Below are 24,713 nucleotides of genomic sequence, written 5' to 3' on the forward strand. Positions count from 1 at the left end.
GCCTCAGCCTGCCAAAAAAGTGTCTCTTCGAATTGGAGATGGCCATGGTGCATCTTTAGCCTCCAAGCTGAACGATCAGAGGTCAAGGTTTCCCAGCTGTCCATTCCCAAGGGCTTTAGATCCCTCTTGCAGATATCCTTATATCACAGCTGTGGTCTCCCTCTGGGGTGCTTTCCCTGCACTAATTCTCCATACAGGAGATCTTTCGGAATCCGACCATCAGCCATTCCCGCGACATGTCCAATCTAGCATAGATGTCACTGTTTCAATAGTGTATACATGCTAGAAATTCCAGCATGTTCCAAGACTGCGCTATTTGGAAGTTGTCATGCTAGGTGATGCCAAGAATACTTCGGAGACAGCGCATACGAAAGGTGTTCAACTTTCTCTCCTGCCGTATGTAAAGGGTCCAAGACTCTCATCAAGTGGTCCAGTATTGTAGAGAAGGGATTCCCAATCATGGCAATCTTAAGACATGCGGACTTCAACTTCCAGAATTCCTCAGCCAGCAGTTGAAGTCCACACATCTTAAAGTTGTCAAGTTTAGAAGTTTAGAAACCCCTGCTGTAGAGCCAGATCTCAACCATATCTCTCCAGCCAGGGAAATGCCAGGCAATACGTCCCAACCAATTTGTCCACAACTATTCTAGAAAGTATGAAATATTTGTAATTTCTGGTGCACTTCTTCTTATAGTTTTAGAGGGCCATAAAAGTGTCACACAAGGAAATTGATTTTTCTGCCCAGGGCTTTCTACTACCTCCCTCCTCCGGTGCCTTGTTATTTGTCTCCTGTCATTTACCCCCAATTGAAGATTGCCTATTGATCACATCTGGCAGAAGCCGTAGCAGAATGACTGATTCCATGATAGCTGAATGAGCGATTCTGGGTTTTTCCCCTCTTTCTGCTAAGCTTATAACTAGGTCAGGGGTCGCATAGGGCAAAGTGGCTCCAACCACAGGTGGCCTCAAAAGCTCCAATTCCCTGGCGGAGGCAGATCAATTGCAACTCCTCCAATGGCAAAATGTCTCTGCCACTCATCAGGAGTAATTTTACTCTTCTTTAAGTTCCAAAAATGAAAAGGAACATGAAAAGATACACGGTCGGTGCCAATGTGCAGTGATGGTAATCTAACAGGCCATCAGTAGATTTCAATGCTCATTCCACCTAACACAGCAAGCTGAAAGCAATTCATATTCTGAAGGCAGAGACCGGAGAGAAGGGGAAGGAAAAGGTACACTTGTGATAAGGAGAAGCTCTAGCTGACAGAGAGGAACTTGAAAAGCAGTTCGACTTTCTGTATAACCTACAAGGAACGAGGAAGAAAATTGCTTTATGAGAAAATATGGGTCAGGGCTTCATCCCGCTGTCTTGATGTTACTATTCTGTAGTATAGTATATTACCATCTGGGACTTCTATTAGAGTTGCGCTTTGCTGTCAGACTGCGATGGCCATTTAATATCCCTTATCTGATCTTGTGTGCTCTGCTTCACACAGACAAATAAAAGGAATTTCGTTCTTTGGGATTCCTCATTCCCACAGCAGGCCCATTTCTGAGACTTTTTTTTCCTAATTCGACTTGGCAAGAACCATAATGAATATCTAATAGTACTACCAAAAATATAATATTTTGGTGGAAAATACACATTTTATATTTATATAAATTTACCCACCACAAATAGAAGTTTTCATTGGAATCTATAAATTGTCATTACCTGAGTATTCAGAATTAAATGCTAATTGAGTCCTCAGATTAGGTTTAGAGCCTTTAAAATTTTAGCAGCATTTTTTGTTAAACACTAGTAATTATAGCTCAGAGACAGAAAACCAAAAGTTGATTCTAGTCATTAAATTTTTTTTTTGCACAGTGTTAATGGAAAATACTGTATTCGTGCCTAAAATTCAAATATTTGTGGCCTACCCATTATTCAGAGAATTACACAGTGGATTGCAAAGATAAAGCAATAAAATGTAAACAAAAATAAAACAAAGTAACATAAATAATACATTAATTTAAATGTGCAAATATCATAGTAATAGTAACATGAAGATAGTTAAGAACAAAAGACCTAGTTTCCTTGGGATCCCCAAACATAAGAATAAGAAACTGAGTGCTAGATAAAACCAACTTGTAATAAATAAACAATTAAATAATGTTTTAATATCATATTTCAAATCATATTTATTCAGAAATATTGAAAATACAACATTTTCTGGTTGGTTCTTGCTTTGTTAGCTTCATTCTTAGTGATAACTAGGTGGCTTCATCTAGTTATTAAAAAGAGTGACATATGGACCCATGTGGGTCCTTATAGCCTAGTAGCCACAGGGCTGAGCACTAGGCCACCTGCTGAAGCTAACCCTGGAGGAACAGCAGAACTATGCCTCCAACAGGAAGAATAGTACATTTTACGTGGTGTAGGACCTGCTTACTTGAGGAACTGCCTGTCTCATGTAGTATCTGCCTGGCTGGTTCATTCTGGAAAGTTCTATCGATTAAACAGTGCCATCTATCCAGAGCCTTGAATCATGTTTTCTCTATGAACTGGAATGAAGCTCCCCCCAAGATCCGAATGGCCTCCACCGTACTGATAGTTTGAAGGCCCCCAAAGACCGGGTTCTTTGCCCAGGTCTTTGACAGCTTTGATTAAGGACAATTGACACTCTTTCTTTTTGTTCCGCTCTGGATTTGTTTCTTTGCCACTATTGTTCATTTGTCTTCTGATTTTTTGGGGGGAGGGGGCATTGGTATGTTTTTTTTCTTTCTAATTGTCCTGCTTGCAAGCTGGTATTTTGTTATTATATAGCAATAGCAATAGCTCTTAGAATTTTATACTGCTTCATACTTCTTTACAACCCTCTTTAAGTGGTCAGCATATTGCCCCCAAAAATCTGCGTCCACATTTTATTGACCTTGGAAGGATGGAAGGCTGAGTCAACCTTGAGCCAGAGAGAATTGAACTGCCGAATTGCTAGCAGTCGGCCATCAGCAGCAGTAGCCTGCAGTACTGCATTCTAACCACTGCGCCACCACTAATATAATAATATATCATTATTATGTATCCATGATGGTGAACCTATGGTATGTATGCCCAAAGTAGCACACGAAGCCATGTCGTTGGCATGCACGGACTTGCCTGTTTGTCTTCCAGATTTCTGGTGTGCATGTGCACATGATGATCAGCCGTCTTTCGTGTGTATAGCGTGCTGGCCAGCTGATTTTTGGATGCACATGTGCGCCAGAATCCGGAGGTTCAGGTTTTCTGGAGTGTGATCCCTTTGCTCGCATGGCAGTGCTGAAAACCAGCTTGTGAATGCATATCAGCCAGTTAATCGTTGGGCACACATGTGTGCTAAAAGCTGGAAGTTTGGCTTTTCCAGAGTGTGGCCCTGATGAGTGTGCATGCACACACATGACATTTCCGTGTGACCTCCAGTTCTCCATCACTGTTATACATCATAACATGAAAAATCTCAAAGAGATTCAGGAGGACCAACAGAGTTCTACTATCTTCATCCTGGAACAATGAATGTCCTGGAGTAACCAAGCCGTTCTGGTCTGATCCCAACAAATTAAGCTACTAAAAAAGTTGAGTTTAGAATTGTAAGACCCAAATAAGGCTTGAAAAAAATGGGATAGCAGGTGGAAGACACATTTAAAGATATATCTGGAAAGAAGTTCTGCTGATTCTCTGCAGTTTTTTCATTCTAAAGCGTTCTCCTGGACGTAGAACTTATTTGTTGCTTCTTGTAACTGACTCTGTTTTTTATCCTGTTTTATGCAACAGAACAAGTTGAATGTTTAAGGGGCTTTTTGGCAACATGCCCTGTCTACAATTCCTTATTTATCAGCTGTCTCCTTGGCTCCCTGCTTATTTCATGATTCCCCAGAATGCCTAACACTACAGAGTCTCCTCTGGAATATGGTTAAAAAAAAAAGTAAATCTGCATTTCTTTCTAGGCCTCCACAATGTCTCCAGTGATGCTGTATTGAGCAGATTGGAACACTGTGGGAAATGTGAAAAAGGGGCTTATCTGTGCCGGCCTCTCATTAAAAGTGGTAGTCCAACGGGACTTGTAATCAGCCTCATAAAAGATTTTTTTTAAAAAAATTCTATTATGAAGTTTGAGTTCTTTTTTTTTGGTCCCCGTGTGCATATTTTAACATATAGAATGCTTTTAGCTATCGCTTTCATAGTGACAATGTGGAGGTAGGAAACGAGAGTAATCAGAAAGAGTGAAAGAGACAGCCCTAGGCAAAGTGGGGTCTCCCATGGCATTTCTGGTGATTTGAGACACGAGTGATGAAGGTTCGGGACCACCTTCCTGCCTGCCTTTGCACAGACAGAGAAATATGCTTCAGGTGTCTGGCCTGAAACCTATCTCTTGCTTTCAAATTTCTTGTCATATATATTTTTTAATTTTCTTGCCAAATCAGACCTTTTTTGGGAAAGTTCCTCAGTAAACAATTCAGTTGAATCAGACAGCATAGTAATTGATAGTTTTGAGGATTTGAGGCAAGACATTCAGTCTCACGAGAGACTCAACACTATGCAAGACTATGTCCAGTATTTATTTGTAATTAAAAGGCACAGCTCTTCTCTTTGGGAGGCTAAAGAATGGTTTTTTCCCCCTATACCTTCTTTGTAACAGATGTATAGAAGCTCAGCAATCTGTTGCAGGCTTGCAGCCTATTCTTAAAGTGTTTCTCTGTCATTGCCATTGAGTTTGTCTTGACTTTTTACGACTGCCTGGACAAATTCCTGCAGTTTTCTTGGCAAAGTTTTAGAAGTGCTTTGCCATTGTCTGCTTCCTAGACCTGAGCCCAAGGTCACTCCGGTGACTTTGTGCTTAAGGTGGGACTAGAATTCACAGTCCTCCAGTCTCTATCAGGCGGGGGATCCAACCTGTTTAACAACTGGTTCGCTGAGCATGCACAGTTTACAAAAAACACCTTCAGTGTGGTGTGCTGCAATCCACTCTGCCACGCTGATCAGCTGGGCTTCGGAAAGGAAATATAGGTGAATATAACGCAGGGGCAGGCGGGCGGGCCCACTTCAAAGTCGGAGCAAACCGGTTTGCTCTCAGCTGATGGTCAGAGTTACCGGTTTGCCAGAGCTGGTCCAAACCAGTAGAATCCCACCCCTGTCTATCCTGATAGCTTAATCACTACAAAAAACTGAAAAATCCTATGTCTCCTGCAACTTTCTTCTTGAGATTGTAAGATACAGTCCAAGCCTTCTGGAGATCATCTGTGTCTATTGCAGTTTGAATCTATCTTTCAAATTAAAAAAAACACAACAGTTTTTCCATTTGCTCATATCATTTTTTTTACAGAGTTTTCATGTTTAAAGATAATTGTATATATCCCAATATTAAATGAAGTTTCATGTACATTGTATTTTATTCTTGGCAGCAGTGAGAAACATGGTTGTAAGTAAATTTGGCTAAATGTTTTTAAACAGTGAACAATAATTTTCCTCTGCACCTGAACCAGAAACGTTTGCAAAGGTATGATCATATTAACATTTGTGAATTATGTTAGCTTAACCTATTTTCATAATATATAAGCTTCATAAGGATTTCCTTCGCTCTAAGAATCCAGATTCCTATATGTATTCTATATATTTATTTCTATAGTTCAAGTGGAATTTCCACTTCCCCTGCTTTCCATGCCTTAATACTGATATTTGCTTAGTACTGATATTTGCTTTTGAATTAAGCCACAGACTCCTTATTTCCTAAGCAAGCATCCTAGAGGTAATAATAATACTGACCCTTTCTCCAATGTGATGATGATGAAGAAGAAGGGGGAGGAGGAGGAGATTATTTTCATATGTACAACCACCAAAATTAGGTTTCTTTCATTCTGGTCAACTTGTAACCCCTGACTTCTAAAAAATCACTTGACCCATAATATCACCCACTCAGAATATCACCAAGAATCTAAAGGCTAGTGTAAATGCTCTGATGATGTGGTCATTTATAGTAAACCATGCAATATGATTGTCTACCATACTTTTCTCCTCCAGTCTCCTGTACCAGATAAATGGCAATTACCCCTAATAATTGTTTTTACTTGCTGCAGAGAGGTTCAGGCCTCTCTACTCTTTTTTTTTTTGAACAAAGTTTTATTGGGTTTTTTTATATTTTGCAAAGGGAAAAGGTAAGGGAAAAGTTACAAATTTTGGCAACTGCGAAATGCGGTAGGTGCATCCCCCCTCCAAACTCATAGTATACATTTGCATAAGATTCAATATTAAGTAATAACATATAGTCAGTGTGGTAAATTCAATTGGTAATTTCGATCAGTTTATATCAAGTGACTTTTTTTACTCATTTGTGTGATCTGAGCTTTCTTGATGTCGCCCCATCTCCCCCCGCTGGCAGAGCTCCGGCCCCTCCCGTGTCTTGTATGTCTGTTGAGGAGTCTTCTGGTTTTTCTGGGGGAAGATTGTTTTTCTCCATAAAGGCCTGCTCCTCTATGCGTGTATTAATTCTAACTTTTGTCTCCTCCCAGAATATTAACATACCTTCAGGCATCAACCATCTAAACCACACCCCCTTCTGGTATAATTTATTTGCCAATTGCGAATATTGTTTTCTTTTTTCCCTCACTTTCTTGGGGATCTGTTTCAGAATGGTTATCTCCTTATCTTTGTATGTCATGGCTTGCCCCCTTTGTGCATTCAGAATTTCATCTCTTGTGCTTTTCCTAAGAAATTTAATGTGTACCTCCCTGGGAACATTGTGTGTTCTAGCATAAGCTGAGTTCACTCTATAAGCCAGGTCTATTTCCTACCCCATCTGTTGTTTTTCCTTCTGAATATACTCAGCTAAAATGTTTGTCATGGTGTCCCTTATATTTTCATCATCTGTCTCCATCACATTTTGGAATCTAAGATAAAAAGACATTCTCTCTAACTCTATTTTCATTTGTTGGGTGTCAAGTTCTTTGTTTCCCTTCTGCACACCCTCTATCCTCCCCCCTCATCTCAGCCGCCCCATCCTCCAAAAGATCCAGTCTCTGTGAGTTCTTATTAATTTTATCCTGGTTCTCTTTAATTTCTTCTTTCTTCTCCTTCAGTTGTCTCTTTATTTCCTCTTGTCCCTGTAGAATTTGCTGAAACATTTGATGAAACTCCAAGTCCATAGATTTAGGTTGCTTTAAGGCTGTTAACGTTGATTGTGTACTAGGACTGGAGGTTGCAGATGTCGGGGCAGAGGCAGCAAAGCCTAACTTTCCAGGAGGTGGTCTTTTAGATGCCATTGTTTATAAAGTAAAGAGTCCAGTCAATATAGAGAGGGATCAGTCAGAAGGGTAGAACAGCCAGGAGAGTCCAGGAGACAGAGGGTCCAGGCAGAGGAGAGTTTTTTCTAATCACCCTGGCAGAAGAGCAAAAGTTTTTCACTCCAGGGAGTTCAAAAGCAATCAATCAACAAGAGATTTGTCTGAGTAGCACGGAGACAAAGACCAGAAGCCTGAAGTTTTGAAGGTGGAGTCAGATTTCACATTTCATGAAGACAACGGAAGTGTGCCATCTTGCCCTGCCAGCTTCGGGTTTCGAGGCAACAAATAAAGTTTTCAAAGTTCAAAATTCCCAAAGCTTCCAGATCATCATTATGTTATAAGTTTGAGTCCAAAAGTCCACTTAGTAAGGGTGTGACATCATTGGTTGGCTCTCCCCCTCCTCCTTCCCTTGGGGCTAAGAGCACAATTGTTTTTCCAGCCGCCTGTCCGAGGGGGGGGAATCCCCCTCCCTCCAGCCGCGCCTCTCCAAGTCAAGCCGAAAAGCAAGGTTTACACAGCTGACAAGTTTTGAAGTTTGTAATGGGAATGGGGGAAGTTTATGCCTCACCGCACCACCGCTGCATCCTTCAGCTTTCTTATCTCCGATCGGCCTCACAGCGAAGACGCCGGAGCGTCTCCCCTTCGTGCTCCTCGGTGCCTGGAGCGAAGCGGGGGCCCCCCGCCAGCCGCCGCCGATCCAGGGGTCTCCCTGCCACGCCGCTCCTCCAGCAGAACGCCTCTGCAGGGCGTCCTGTGCCCCCCAAGGAGTGGGGGAGCCCACCGGGGATGCACGGGGCGAGCAGTCCCTGCCCGTCGCTGTCAGCCGCCGGAACCGGAAGTGTCAGGCCTCTCTACTCTAAGGAATGCTCTGAGCAGCCTCTAAGCTGCTTTTCAAAGGCTCTGTAGTTATCAATCTGAGAAATGTATCACAATTTACAATTTCTGCTTTTATTCTGTGGGTGGGTGGAAACTCTAAGATAAAGGTATTTGTATGTATAAATAACAAAACAGTCAGCAGGAGCTAATCCAGCCTGATATGATGCTTCACAACATAATGGAATATTTAGGAAAAGGATGAAGTTTATTTTGCCAATCTGCCATTCAAGGATCATTTAGAAAACACACTTCTTCAAAGAACTGCTTTTTGGTGAAGGATATTCCTTCCTATTTTTTGATGTTAGAAAACAATATCCAAGATACTTTGAAAAAAAATAGTTAAGTGACTTGTATTCATTTATCAATACTAGTCCTTTGAATAAGCAGAGCAAACCATAAGTAATAAAAGCACTTTGTATATGGAAAGCTTATCTCACGGGAATTCCTGTTACCATTATCCAAAAGTCTGAATTGTGACTGGACAACTATCTTTTGCAAAATATACTTGACTTTTTGCCTCTTATGGGACTTCCAGGGAACAAAAAGCAAACTGAAGATGGCTCTGCTAAATGCAGAGCTGATGACCATGGAGGAATAAAGAGCCAGTAAGTAGATCATCTCTTTGAAATTCCTCTCCAGACAAAGAATGGACTTGAGATCACCCACAAGTGTTCCAGACAGTTGCTCCTTGGAAAAAAGACCACAAGACAACAATTTCAGAAGTATGAATGATGAGGGAATTGCTCAAACCATGATCAGCACTTAGAAACCTTTTGATCAACAAGTCTGAAAATGCCAGATGAATTTCCTTCAATCCTTAGCAAAATAAAATATTTTATTGGAATAAATAGAAAAAGCATGATTAGAACTTTGATTTTGGAAAGTTACAAATTGATTAAAAATGCCTCCTCTTATGTTGATAAGGATATGCTACATTAAAGCTCAGACTGGAAGATGTCTAAAAATGTTTAAATATTAGCATTAAAGTAGGAAATAACTGCGCTTGTTATAAATGTGTTGGATTAATATCACATATATGCTGCACAAAATTTAATTCACATTATTGTTTTGGTAAAACAATACTTTTTTTTCTAAAGTAAAAGACTGAGAATCATGTAACAGTTTTTCATGCTTCAAAATAGATCCAAATCATCATATTTTAGAAATAAACCCTAGGGAGGGAAAACATGTATTTTGCAACTTAAATAACCCACAAGACTGCCACAGCTATCATAAAATTTGGATTTGTGCGAGATGATTTCAGTGGATCTTGTTACCTTAAACTTCAAGATTTCTGTGAGTGTTGCTATTGCACTTAATGTCCTAAGGCAATATCTTTTAAAACCTGACAAAAGGCAGCTGATAGCCACTAAGGCTTTGATTGATGTCTTTTCAATCAAAGTTATGTTGGAGGTGGAGAAGATACTTACTTTTTTCTTCTATTTGTCAAGAGAAGAGGAAAAGCAAGGTCAGTGCATTGCAGGAATGTAATCTGGATGCATAGTTGACTTTTTCCCTCTGGAAATTCCATGAAACTATGATTTCCTCAGACAATCTGAAGGAGAACAAGAATTTAGTAGACAAGTAATCCTCATTTTCTACTAAGACAATTAGAATCATAATGGAGACTTGCACTGAATTCTGAATTCCAAACCAAATTTGGAGAGTTTTAGAATGCTCCCAGAATTTGATTGGACGGATATAGAAGAAACATGTAGAACCCACCCAGTGGTGGGTTTCAAATTTGTTTAGAACCTCTTCTGTAGGTGTGGCCGGCTATGTGGGAGTGGCTTGCTGACCATGTGACTGGGTGGGCGTGCCCAATTTGTAAAATGTGGTGAAACTCACTTAACAACGCTCTTGCTTAGCAACCAAAATGTTGCCTCAGAAACTCTGGATTTTGAAGCACGCAAGTCTTAAAGCTGTCAAGTTACAAGACCCTTGCACCCCTAACCCTTTAGAAAAAAAATCCCGGAGGTGTTCAAACTTGAAAGCTTTAAGACTTGTGGACTTCAGCTCCCAGAATTCCTCCTCTCGCCCTTCATCTTGATGAAGTGTGGACGGGTGGGGGGAGGCACTGTAGACGTGTGGAACCTCTTCTATAGAAGAGGTTAGAACTGGCAGGAACCCACCCCTGAACCCACCTAAAGTAGAGATGTAGTTTTCTGAAATTAGCATCAAAGTTAACACACCCCCCCCTATTAAATGCGGGATTCTGAATGATTACAAAGTAAATAGTTCCGTTTATCAAATTGCATAATTGGCTTCTGAACTAAATCTTACAGACAGATCCTATCTCTAGTAAATAAAAAATGTCATTAAACAAAGTCCCCATTCAGTAGAAAACTAAATCCCAGCAAATGTTGGCAACCTGAGCATTTTGTGACTGCTTAGCAAACCACATAGAAATATGAGTGATATAAACATTACTTTAGAAATATTACTTAAGTAGCTTTCCTAGTTGGCAAGATATGCAGAGATGACTAAGGATTTGTCTGGTTTCCACATGTTGAATCTCATATAGAGATTTTGCCTGGACAGTGAGCAACATTATAATAATAATATTCTTCTGTTAGTTCTTCTAAAAGCTAGCTTTTAGTGCTATTAATTGCAGGAAAGTCTTCCTTAGAAGTTTAAAGAATGCAAGAATACTTGTACTATAGAACAATTTTGTAAACAATTATAAAAACATGGGAAGAAAAAGGGAGACCACACTTTAGTACGGTGCAGATAGTCCTTCACTTATGGCCACAGTTGGGACCAGAATTTTCATTGCTGAACAAGACAGTTGTTAAGTGAGTCACACCCGATTTTACAAGCCTTTTGCCATTGTTAGGAGAATCATTGCAGTTGTTAAGGGAATCATGCAGTCATTAAATGAATCCACATTCTCCTATTGCCTTTGAATGCGGGAAGCTAGCTGGAAAGGTAGAAATTGATGATTGCATGACCCTGGGACATTTGCAACCATTGTAAATATATGGTGATATATCAAGTGCCTGAATTTTGATCACATAACTGCGGGGATGCTGTTGTAAGTACAAGGACCATGTTGTAAATCATTTTTTCAGCCTTATTGTAACTTTGAACAGTCTCTAAACAAATAGTTGTAAGTCGAGAACTACCTGCAGTTCGTGCTTTGAAAATGATTTTATAACTATATCTTTCACAATATTCCCTAACTTTGACAACTTCGTGATAGGGGGCCTTCAGTACTCAGAATTTCCAGCCAGCTTGGACTTTAGTGACAATTCTGGCAATTAAAGGCCATACCTCTGAAAGTTACCAGGACTGAGCAACTTAAACTGTGAGGGGGGAAAAGTATGTGTTATATCCCAGTGTGAGGGGACTTACATACTGAAGCAAGACAACTGGTAAAAGTTAACAGTCTTTATTGCTAAGATTGGAGGCTAACAGTAAGCACTAGTTTGATAGCTAGTGCAGTTGCTCGGCTAACAGGAGCAGCAGGCCGACCCGCTTCTGACAGCTCCTTATATAGTGGCACCAGTTTCTCCTCAGCCAATCAGGGCTCAGGCATGGACCATAGGGAAGACTAGACACAGCAGTATGGTTGTTTTAAGAAGTCATCGTGTTCACCTAAAACTGCCAAATGAAGTAACTCCATATGAAAAGCTTGGTTTGGGTCTGCACCCCAATGGGTGACCTTAAAGGGAAACTCATAGGTGACATCAAAGCAGGGGTGACCAATCAAAGCAGAAAAGGCTGTCCTGTTTCAGTCTCTTATTTGTATGTATGTATGTATGTATGTATGTATGTATGTATGTATGTATATATGTATGTATGTATGTTGCAGAAAATGACAGGCTTAGACTTCTCAGGATACAGGAAAAGTTTATTTGGCAGCCAGGTTCAGAAAGCTAGCCCATGGCTAACATTGCAAGTTCTGAACAATCTTTATTATCGAAGCACACATTCTTACACATTCTCAAAGGCAGCGTAACACGGAAACACTTAACTCATTTCTTATTGGTTACCTTGAGGAAAAAGCCTTATAAGGAAATGGGGGTCTTACTTCTCCTTTTGTTACAGTAAGGTGACCAACCGTCCTCCTTTAGGGAGGACAGTCCTTCTTTTGTAAGTTCTGTCCTCCCTCGAAAAGTGTCCTCCTACATGTCCTCCTTTTTGATATTTGAAGGCTAATCTGTTGCGCGTTATGTGACGTATTTTATTAAACAGTTTTTAATGGTGTTTTTTTTACTTCATCGCAAGTATATTGAACAGATATTGAATCTTGTGTTGAATTTTTATCTAAAGAAATGCTAGACATTAAAATAGATGACAATTGTCTCTTTGAAGAAATTAGAAGACTGAATGTATATTTAAATTCTGAAAAATTAATACAATGGGAAAATCAACATGTTGAAATTGATAAAAGATGGGTGGATATTTTCAGTCATTTCAAAAATGAACATATTCCATGTGAACATTTATTTATACTTGTTCAATTTACATTGTGCTGCCCTGGAACTAATGCAGCAGTTGAAAGAGTTTTTTTCAATTGCCAATGATTTTTCGACAAGTGAGAAATCGAGATTGAATGTTGATACTCTAGCTGCAGCACTTGCCGTAAAATTCAATATGAAGGATATTTCTTGTTCAGATATTTCCAATATATTTTTAGAAGATGATACATTGACAAAAAATATTAATTCAATGGAAAAGTACTCATTTAAATAATAATTAACAGGCATGTAAGCATAATTACAATATAAAATGTTGCAAATGTTTTTATTATGCATATATCATATTTTAGTGTATTATTGTTGCAATGAATAAAATATTTCTTTTATTTACGATATATTTTTTCCAATTTATTTGTCCTCCTTTTCATTGTAAAAAAGTTGGTCACCTTAGCATTTTGGACAATAGAACGTGTTTTGTCCTCCTTTTCATTGTAAAAAAGTTGGTCACCTTAGTTACAGGTATGGACTACGTGCCATTAATGAACTTTAATTGAACTTTGTGGTTTTGGACTTTTGACATAGGGACTTTTACTGGAACATGTTGTGGTAGAAGGTTGATGACATTTCCTTATCTTTTGAAACAGGCTTCCAACTGTCCCTTCTATGCCACGTCTTCATTCTTATATTTTAATCCATATTTTATTCTACTTTATGTGTGTGTGTGTGTGTGTGTGTGTGTGTGTGTGTGTGTATGTATATATATATATATATATATTATAATCAGTCTCTTATTTTTGACCCCCAAATGTTTCTTGAACTAAACCCAGGCAAGGCCTCTGTTTGAAACAGGAAGAGACAAATATGACTGTTTCCGAACAGAGAGCATAACGTGGTTTCCTTGGCAACCCAATCCAGGCTGAAGCTCTTTGAAACAGCTCTGACCCTCAAGTCAAGATCTTCTTTCAGTTTAACAATTTTTATGTTTGTTCAGAGGTTGTTGGCTACGGAAATTATTAAAAGAAAGAGAGAGAATGGGCAAAAGAAACATTAGCAGCTTAAATAATCAGGCTGGGCTGCCATTTGCACACTTTTTCTAACCATTAAGAGCCATTACTTTTATATCACCTGTGATGTGTGCTGCATAAGTAAGTGAGCTGGTTCCTTCTAGCTGTTTTGGATGGTGGTTCCCATAATCCTCAAGTATGGCTGTGATTTATGGAAACCTTAGTTTAAAATATCTGAAGAACATTTGATTATCTAGCTCAGGATTGAAATGAGAGGTCCTTGGTACTCTCTGAGCTCGGTTATTTGCAAGAAAACAACCAAGCTCAGAGAGCACCAAGGACCCCTCATTTTATTACCTGTTCCTATAAGATTTTAGTTTCAATTTCTTTAAGTTTGGGAAAGGTTATCCTATTCCAACCATGGGCATCTGTGAGCATGCACGAGCCACTTTAGGACTTTTCCAGTGGTGGGATTCAAATAATGTAACAACCAGTTCTCTGCCATAATGATTTCTTCCAACAACCAGTTCACCAACCTTTTCAGAAAGTTAACAACTGGTTCTCCTAAACGTGGTTCAAAATGGCTGAATCCCACCACTGGATTTTTCCATGCTGGTGTTCCGACTTCCATCACAAGGAAAACAAATATTCCATTACTCATAGGGGGTTTAGGATATGTACACAACACAAGGAAACTGCAACCCATCTTTTACAGTCCTCAAAAGCTACAGAAGCTTCTGATCATACATTCCTTACAAGGTTAAGACCTTTTACTGGTTCTTTTCACAGTACATCCTTGGTAGTGGCTACTGAACTTGAATATAATTGTTTTCTTTTACAGCAAAAGAATATTACAAACCAACAAGCCCTATTTGTTAGTGTCACTTAATCCACTCTGCCAGTCTCCATTACAAATTAAGAAAAATCACAAGAATATCACTGGATGTTTTGTTTGGGGAAGAAAAACTTACTTCAAGTCTGAGAAACATTTTTCTAAGAGTATCAGGAATATCTGGAATATTCTTTATTGGCCAAGTGTGATTGGGCGCACAAGAAATTTGTCTCCGGTGCATAAGCTCTCAGTGTTATGTATCATAAGTTTTCCCTCTAGTCCGTTTCGCTAGGGGGCGCTGTGCTCGATGCTGATTGGCTCACTGTTTGACAGCCGGCATATATAAAGGGCTGTCAAAGCAGGGCTCGGCTGTTGCCTGTTAGCTGAAACGCGCAAAATGCGAAGTGCCGCGTTTGGCAACCTGTTAGCAATAAACTGTTAGCATTTGTTAAGTCCTGGCTCGCCTCCGTTTGTCCACCCGTGTTCTCCCAGCTAGAACACTCAGAGTATGTACAAACAACAAAGTGATAAGTCAGAGATCATAAATCATAAGATGCAAACAAGTGATAAATCATAAGATACCAATGGAAGACGTTAGTAGGAAAGATGAGAAGTTGAAAAAGATGAGAAAGATTAGAAGGTGACCCAACGTTATAGTGTTGGCCAGGTTGCCAAGATTTGAGGTTAGATGTAGGCTGTTAAAAAGGATTAGATGTCAAATAATGACTCTGGCAAATAGCAAGATTTCAATGGCCAGAGTGAAAATACAAATCAAATGGTGGAAATCAAATGTGAAACAGGAAAGCAGAGCCATTTCTGGAGCTCTATTAATTACATGAAGGTTCAAGTCTATCAGATGGGAATGATTAATAAGAAGCATAGAAAAGTGGGGAATATAAGCATGCAACTGCCCCATGTAAAGGGAATAAGCAAATCAGTTTTCATTCTATTTGAATCAGTACCATAAAATTAGGCAAAGGACCTAGACGTATACCTGGGTATAAATTCTGCAACATCACTCCCACCCTTGTGAAATATTGGGAGCTGGGAAAAGAATGGAAAAGGTGAGTCGGTTGACAGCTTATCTTATAAGTGGGGGGAAATCATTTCAAAATATTCAAAGAGACTCCATTTAATTAACTCACTGTAAATGAGGCTAGGAAATTTACATGTTGTCTTGTTTCCAATATAGGAAGATGAGAGAAAAGAGAACTTGGCATGTAAGTAATAAGCCTATGATTATAGCCTGGTTATTCTAGTGGTGGCTTCCTGGGGAATCCAGCACCTCCATTTATATTGTTTAATTAAGAAATCCAGCATTCTAAAGATTTATAGCAGTAATGTGCAAATCACTCTGAGTTTGAAATGGCTTTGAGCTTGAAACTCTTAGACATGATTAAAACAGCATTGGAACACTTCCATTAAGTCAGAATAACCTGTCTTGAACTAAAACTTTTTTAAAAAAAAGGTGTTTCATGTTGAGAATGTGTTGAATTCAAAATCTTTTTCATACCTCTATGCTTGTAAATCCAACTCCTCGACAGGTGAAATTAATCTAATGTATTGCACATGTAGTTATTTTTCTCCTTTTATAAATTATATTTTGTGGTTTTGGATAAAGTGAGCCTATAGTTATATGCCACTTTTTTAAAAAAAGAAAGCCTTACTGTTAGAGTTTCCACCTCTTCTTTCAAATTAACCAGCTTACTTAGAAATGAGATGCAGCTTTTTCTTCAGCAGATTAAAAACTTATTAAAGAGTTACCCAGTGGTGCCACAGCTATCGTTAAAGCTCTCAATGTTTCCATTATGCTCGGCTTATATTATGGTGGGCTAAAGACTGGAATACTAATTGCTAGCTTTGTGGCTAATTAATATTTTTCTCCCTAGAAAGGACAGGGAGAAAATGTCCCTATGCACATTAATCTGGATTCTGCATTGCATCCCTTAAACCAAGGAGAGTAGGAAGCTACAGATGTTCTAGGAGATTCCAGATATTTGAAACCAAGGATCTGGAAGGAGGAAAGGTTTGGTGGACTTTTATCTTTATAGTAGCATGGTATCCTGTAGCAAGTAGTTTTCTGAGAATATACCGGACGTTTACCAAGGTCATGTGGTGGGATCCTGAACTACGCATAGCAAATATTATTGTGATTAGTGCAGAATGCTTAGATAAATTGTCCCAAGATCATGTTCATAGAAATCACAGTATGTTTCCTTCTTCCTTCATATAAACTGGTTTTCCCGTTTATATTCAACATTCTTAATTACATGTGCTAAAGACTGTTTTTTCCCCTCTCTTCATCAAAATGTGTATTTTATAAAGCATTTTTAAAGTCTTGTTGCTAATTTGAGGCATTTCTAACAGCATAGTGCCTTCCCTTTGTGTTCCAGTGGTCTCATCCTGGGCATACAGTCTATATATTAACATTCAAGAAATTAAAAGGAGTGATCAGGCTATCTAGGAGGACCTTGTTCAGTCATTTAAGGCTGTATCTAAAATACACACTCTACACACAACTATGGAAGGATCTTTGCTGTTTCTTCAGAAATATCAAAAGGAATGATAATATGTGACTGGATGAATATTTCGGGATGGACGTATATTTGGTGGAGCATCTAATTTCAGAAATTCTGCAAGATTCAGCCCAAGAATCAAGTGATGGAGAAATAAATGAAAAAGAAGTGCAAATTACACAGGGCCCACAACTGTTTAATGAAGCAAACAAATATACTACTGGATATAGTAGTAATTAACACATCCCTTATGGCAAATGATGGACTTGCAAATTGAGATGCAATGCAGCAGCACTGTAGTGTCTCCACCAGTGAGAAACGGGGTTTGGGTTGACCCCAGAATTTTTTTAAAATAAGGAATTATATAATAAACTATTTAAAAAATGGCTGTAAAAATCTGGAATTAGAGAATTCCAGTTGAAATGAATGACTTTCCTTTTGAACAGGGAAATTAATATCCCACCCCACCCCTTTCAGATTAATTTCCTTTGGCAGGCTCCAGACATTTGCTAAAATGTACTATGTTACCACTATCCAGTGACGTGCGGTGAGGTTTATGACTGGTGAGGCACTGACACAGTGCTGGGTTTCAAATATTTTTAGACTTGTGGACTTCAACTCCCAGAATTCCACAGCCAGGCATGCTCAGTTCCAATTTAAAGCGACATCATTTGTTTTTCTCCTTTGCTCCTTCTTTCTTTTTCTTTTTCTTCTCCTTCCCCTCCTTCCTCCCTCTCTCCTTTCCTCCCCCTCTCTCAAACACACACACACACACACACACAGAAGTTGGATTGGACTATCTCTCCTACCCCTTCCCTCTCTCACTCACTCTCAAACAAACCCCCCCACACACAAAAGTTGGATTGGATATCTTTTCCAGTGGCTTGAAAGCAGCTCCTCTGCCATTCCCCCCCCCATTCCCCTGCTGCCTTTCCCAAACACCTCCACCATTGCAAATGCAGCCTGCTGTCTGGGTGGGAAATGCCTGGAACACAATAAAGCCCACCCACCACCTCCTGCTGGCAGGCTGGGGTGAGAGGAGAGGCAGAGAAGCCGGAGGGGAGCCGAGCCGAGCCTTCCAAAAGAAAGAGGCTGGGGGGAAGTGTGTGTACTACAGCATGGCTCTTTGCCTGGCTTCCTGCCTCCTCCTGTGGTCTCCTCAGTGCTCGCTTGTGCTCTCCCTCCCCAAGTGTAGTTTGATTGCAGGTGGAGCCACGTTGCCTTTTCAAACTTGTAATCAGTGAAGCTGGGCTAGATTTTTATATAGTTTTATCCAGCTGTGTGTGTGAGAGAGAGAAATGAATGGGGGCCTGGGGAGGAAGTCACTACACTTGGGGAGGGAGAGCACCAGTGAGGTTAAGCAGAGTTGATTGCAGGTGGAGCCACGTTGCCTTTTCAAACTTGTAATCAGTGAAGCTGGGCTAGATTTTTATATAGTTTTATCCAGCTGTGTGTGTGTGAGAGAGAAATGAATGGGGGCCTGGGGAGGAAGTCACTACACTTGGGGAGGGAGAGCACCAGTGAGGTTAAGCAGAGTCATCCACGGTGAGGCAGCAACTAGCTCAGCTTTTTCCTTTTTTTTTCATGATGAGAGTGGTGAGGCTGTGCCTCACCTGCCTCACCTGACTGCACGTCACTGCCACTATCTCATATTAAGAAGAAGCTCCTATCTATGTCGTGTGAACAAGGCTCCATCGAAGAATAATATGTATGGAATTATCTGGAACCAGATAGGAAACATAGCTCACCAACACTGGAGGAACTGCACAAACTAGGTTAAAGAGATGTCAGTTTGGTTTCGTGGTTAAGAATCAGCCAGAAACTAGGAGACTGTGAGTTCGAGTTCGAGTTCCACCATAGGCATGACAGCTGATTGAGTGACTTTAGACTGGTTATTCTTTCTCAGGCCAACTTACCTCACAAGGTTGTTGTTATGGGAAAATAAGAGGAGGAAGTAGTATGAGGTATGTTCATCACGTGACATTATTTATTATTATTGATAAAAATAATAAAGGCAGGATAAAAAATAAAAATACAGAGGAAGTGGAATTTTATAAAATTCCTACGTGATTCTCCCAGAGTGTTTTATTCCACACACTGTATATTGTCTTGCAGAACAGGATAAAGTCCCTTCCATTTCCTTCCCTTCCTTCCCCGCCATACCCCGCCCTGCCCTGCCCTACCTTTCTGGTAGCAGACAATTATCTAGTAGCTGTTAAAAAAGTCAAATGAGGTCTATTGGCTACCCACAGTATAATAACCAGGGATGTGCCTCCATGTGGAAGGCTTCTTTATGGCCTTTCTGACATGAGATAATATTATTTCTCTTCACTGAAGTTTTACTTTGATTAAAAAAAATATCTATATAATATGAATACATCCCTGGATTTTAGGGGAGAAAAATAATCAGGTTCTCAAGGCTTGTGTTTGTATTTTACATTCTAAATCACTGATTTTTAGTTTTTATTTTCCCTGCTAGCAAGGATGTTTTTATGCTCTGTTTTATTGTTTATTTTACGCTTTAATTATTGTACTTACTTTTTTTAGCATTGTGTGTTATTTTTCGAGTCATTCAGAGAGCATATGATGATGGGCAGCCTCTAAATAAAGCAATAATGAAGTAAATAAGCATAATTAGTAACATTATGGATTTCCAAGGCTGAAGTATTCAAGATGCTCTCTCTCTTGAATAATACTATTTAGAGCTGGGTCCCTAATGTGATAGGTGTCAAGGTTCATGAAGAACCAATGCTGGCTGGGGAAGTCTAGGAGTTGAAGTCTACAAGTGGCCAAGGTTGGACACCCCTGTTCTAAGATGAATTTCTACTCAAAGAAATGCACAAAGTCACTTTCAGTTACTAGGCACATTTGGAATATGGAGAGTACATTATAGACACTACACAAAATGGCTGCTGGGAGCCTGGTCAGTTATAAAAGTTACCAAGCACTGATGTGTCAAAATACAACTTGCCGCCATCCATGCTTTTATTTCTTTTTTTGGTAGAAGAAAGGATGTTCCATTCTACACTTGCTGGATGGGTAATTCGGGGAATTGAAGTCCACAGCTCTTAAAGTGGCCAAGATGGAACACCCCTCTCTTAGAGCTTTGGGAAGGTTCATTGAATTAAGAAATCCTTTTCTAGATAATCCTTTCTAAAAAGGAGCTATGGAACACGAAAATGATGGTCTGAGGAGTGAGGCCATTTGGAAAGGAATCTTTGTTTCCCAGACAGATATATAGGCAGGACAGAGGGCACCACTTGAAGAAGAGTGTCAGGTGATCTGTCGCCTATAATGTATGTTAGCATTACCATTAAAGCTGTAATGCATAGCCACAAAAAAAATATTCCTCTTATCTACAGAATAACACTGGTTCAGCAAGAAGTTTGCGGCTAATGGTTTGGAATCCCCTAGTCTTCTGATTGGGATTGTAAATATTTCAATCATTTCCCCCCAATTGTCATTTGTTCTCTTCTTCCCTTGCTTTATTGATGCCTTTATACACCTCTCGACTCTGCCTTATATTATACTCTAACTAAAAATGGTTATCTCTCTTCATAAGTACAGCATGGTCAAATCTACCAAGAGTTTTCTATAAGGATAGTTTTGGTAGGCAGAAAGATGGAAAGATGTCCTTGCTTTATTGTTCTTTAAAGTAACATCCTGCAACTGTGCTTCAATCATCCAAATCCACCCCAACCTTTTTTTTAACCTTCTGGAAGGCCCTTAAAACTTAGATGTGTCATGTGATTTGAGAATTTCAAGAAAGCATGGAGCCCATTGTTACATTGTTAAAGTCCACTTTCCCCTGTCTTGTTATTGTCTTTTTAAATGTAGTTTTTAATTTTTAATTTTCCTTATAGGTAGAATATTATTATTTCATGTATGTTTTAGTTATGCACACTACCCTGAGTTACATGAAAGTGAGACGGGTGACTATATAAATTTTGTAAACAAACAAATGAGCCCTTGTGTCAAAATGGTTAGAATGCAGCTAACTCTGCCCACTGCCAGGAGTTTGATTCTGACCAGCACAAGATTGACTCAGCCTTCCATTTTTCCGAGATCAGTAAAATGAGGACCCAGAAGCTGGGCCAATATCTGACTCTATCAACCACTTAGAAAGTGCTGTAAAACACTATGAAGTGGTATATAAGTCTAGGTGCTATTGTTATTGCTAAATATCACCCTGAGGTGTCACAAAATCTTGTGTAAAAACCAAAGGTTAAACTTCTTTTAACCTTTTTCATTATTTTTATTTCATGTTGAGATGTCATTTTGAGATATTAACAGGATACCTGCAACTGCTACCATAAGCAAACACCTATATTTCAATCACATTTTCATAGAAATTACCTTTTAACTAGGACAGGTTAAATTCACAGTGGGTTAGGGCTTTTCTTTTATTTAACAGATAGAAAGCAAGTGGAATTAGCTTCTGCATACTTTTTGGCCAAAGGTTAGCAAGTAGGACCAGTAAATATTCAGGTTTTTATTTAGCCAGCTGACAATGCTGTCTCCGTTGCAACACTGAATGTTTCTCCTCTGACTTTCCATATTCTATTGTTACTGACAGGTTTTGGGTTTCCTTTTATATACTGCACTTTTCTACATTTTCTGCAAAGGGATCCCCTCCAGTCTGCTGTTATGTCATTGAACACACTTGGTGCCATTTTGATTGCACACTCTGAAAAATATGATTTTTATCAGATTCGAAGATATCATCCTGGTGATTGCTAGGAAATTGCCATTTTGCATTTAAATTTCAAGATATTTGGTGCTTCCCTTCCCTTTGGGAAACATACATAGTTTTAAACCTCCTTGCGAAGTAGTAATGGAGCGTAGCAATTAATAATCCTAGTTTAATTTGGGAGCTCTATCGAGACATCTTCTGTGGTCTCTCTGGAGAAAACAGTCACAATTAGCACTACCATCAACATATTATTTAAAATACATCGGCATCAGGAATGAGAAGGAACTAATGGAAATTGCCTTTATGTTGCTTTGTGTTTGTTTTGCAAACATCTGGTGACACATGTCCCCAAGCATATTATTGCTTCTACTTTCTGTTTTGCAAAACAGAACTTATACAGAAAATGTTAAGAATGTATTTCCTATAGTCAGGTTTTTGTTCCCATCTTACGATCTTGAACTGGCATTGTTACGTTACAAGAAGTAGAAATAAACGTTAATGAAAATGTGTGGGATGTATGAAATATGTTGAACGGTTGCTAATTCTCACGAGGTCTAAAATGAATGTATGCATGGGGATTTGTTTATAATCCCTTTTTTTTAGGATTCTTGATTTGATAGAATGAAAGTCTTTGCGAGTGTAGGATTTGTCAACTCTATCCATCAAATTATCTGTTCTTCATGGTGTAGAATAGAGAAGCTCACTTGGTGGTCTACTTCCCATCTCTCTTCTGCTGCCATGTATGGACATAAAAAAGGGTTATGGCTGGAATAACTAAAGGCTGCTCCTTTTGGGACTGTTGATAATAATTCTCCATAATATCATTAGATATAAACATGTTAGATAGATCAGAGGTCCTCAACTCCTTAGCCGTGGCCCCGTACCATTTGGAAGTACACTGCAGAAGTGGCAGGAGAGTGTGTGGTTGCATGCAGCTTCACTTGCCCAAGCAGCTCTATTTGTGTGAGCAGCAGCCACATGTAGCTGCCACTTGTGCAAAGGAGCTGCATGTGCCTGCTTGCTTGCCTGCTGCTCACACGGAACGGTCCCCTCTTCCCCTCTGGCCAGTCTGCAAAACCAGAAAGGTAGGGGATCATTGAGATAGATAATGCAGTTCATGTAAATTCTTCCCTGTTCTTCACATCTCCCTCTCTCTTTACTGACGCTTGTGTTGTTTTGGCTATCTGTTTTTAATGTTTAATATTTAATTACACACTAATGAATATGCTGACAATCACACCTGGAGTTGATACCAATAAATAAACATTAATCGATATTTCAGTTGGCTGAACTGACTGGTGTCCTTGTTTCTCTGATTTGGTGACAGGGATGGAGTGGGAGTGAGCTGGATGCAAACTATACTGGAAATAGTAATTTTCTGACACGGAGTGCCCTTTAGAACCTCAGCTGACATTCGGCAGCCGTGCACACACAACTACACGAAAGAAAGAGAAAAAACAACCAGCAAGAGTTGCAAAAGTCCCAATGTTCTCCATTACTATTCTTTGTGTTTATATTAGCACAAGCTTGCCACCAGACCAACGAGACAAAAAAGCATCATTGTGGCCGTGATTATTGAGAGCATCTTGAAGAGAATCTATAATTATATATTTGCTGAGCGGTGTGAACTGTTTAATGGATATTGGTTCTGAGGGCCTGTTTGAGAAAAGCATCTTTTTTGGGACGTGCCGGAAGTGAATGATCACACTTGGTATGAAAATGAGCTAATAGTTGAGAAGGGCAGATTGAGTCTGGAAACCCAGTACTTTTTCTGAATGAAGGCCAGTCCCAACATTTGATAGAATGTGATAATTATTTTCAGATAAATTTTTTTAGGGTGTTTTGAACAGCAGCAAATGGATAGCCATTTCCTATGCTTTTACATGTTCTATGCCAGGGGTGTCCAAACTTGGGAACTTTAAGACTTGTGGACTTCAACTCCCAGAATTCCCCAGCCAGCCATGCATGGCTGGCTGGAGAATTCTGGGAGTTGAAGTCCACAAGTCTTAAAATCCCCAAGTTTGGACACCCCTGTTGTATGCATATCTATTTATTTAGAAAATTTATGTTGCTGCCTTGGTGACTCAAGGTAGCTTACAAGGACATAAAAATGCCATATAAAAGAAATAAAAGGAAAAATAATAAAATAGTAACTCCTTCCACGCCCCCACCCAGCCTACAACGCACATTCATACTAGTCATCTAATGGGCTCCATCCTGTTCTGAGTTCCCCAGGTCCGTTTACAGAACTCCATCTTCAGGACCTTCCAAAAGAGTGTTGGAGTGTGGGCCAGTCTAATCTTTGGGGGATCTTAGCTGCAGTTCAGCCTAAGTAAAAATAAAGAATTAATTTTTTTTTCTCAGTAAATCTTGCAGGATTCCCATCAGAAATCCTTTCTACCCCAGTGGTTTAGAATGCAGTGGTTAGAATGCAGTACCGCAGGCTAACTCACTGCCGACTGCCAGGAGTTCAGTTCTTATTGGCTCAAAGTTGACTCAGCCTTCCATCCTTCTGAGGTCAGTAAAACGAAGATCCAGATTGTTAGGGACAATATGCTGACTCTGTAGATAGCTTAGAGAGGACTGTAAATAACAATGAAGTGGTATATAACTCTAAGTGCTATTGCTATTTACCGAAGAATAACATCAATAATAATTGAATTTCACAACATTGCATTTAAGATGTACAGTTATGTACACTTGCTCTTTAGAAATACAAATTCTGATAAAGTTTTCTCACACAGGGCAACAATTGCTCTCACACATATGACACATATGCAGATGTACAGCGCACAACTTACAATCACAATTAGGACCAGAATTTCTGGTTGCCAAGCCTCCCGCTTTCGAGCACATGACAGTGTAAATGCTGTGATGTTGTAAATACAAGAACTGTGCCTTAAGTTCCTTTTTTATGCCATTTGCAACTTTGAATGGTGCTTAAAACATGGTTGTAAATCGAGGACTACCTGTACACACAAACAGCTTTTTATGAATTAGTTTGTTATCTGAATTTAATTGATCCGAGTCCACAGTTTAATCTGAACATCCAAATCAGAAAAAGTTGGAATTGTCAAA

The 24,713-nt window shown here is 39.4% G+C and overlaps 1 protein-coding gene across 7 annotated transcripts in view; it reads left to right on the forward strand.

The window, feature by feature from the left end:
- Positions 1–24,713, forward strand: part of DAB1 (DAB adaptor protein 1) — a 771,291-nt gene that overhangs the window by 19,708 nt on the left and 726,870 nt on the right. The window contains exon 1 of one of the 7 annotated variants that reach the window (XM_081946495.1): positions 16,327–16,452. The exons of the other annotated variants lie outside the window; for them this stretch is intronic. The gene's annotated coding sequence lies outside the window, so the exon portion shown is untranslated. Of the gene's footprint in view, positions 1–16,326; positions 16,453–24,713 lie in introns of those variants that run through there. 7 annotated transcript variants of the gene reach the window in all.

This window comes from Natrix helvetica (assembly GCF_964273705.1).
Source record: "Natrix helvetica genome assembly, chromosome: 3".
In the NCBI taxonomy this organism is placed as follows: Eukaryota; Metazoa; Chordata; class Lepidosauria; order Squamata; family Natricidae; genus Natrix; species Natrix helvetica.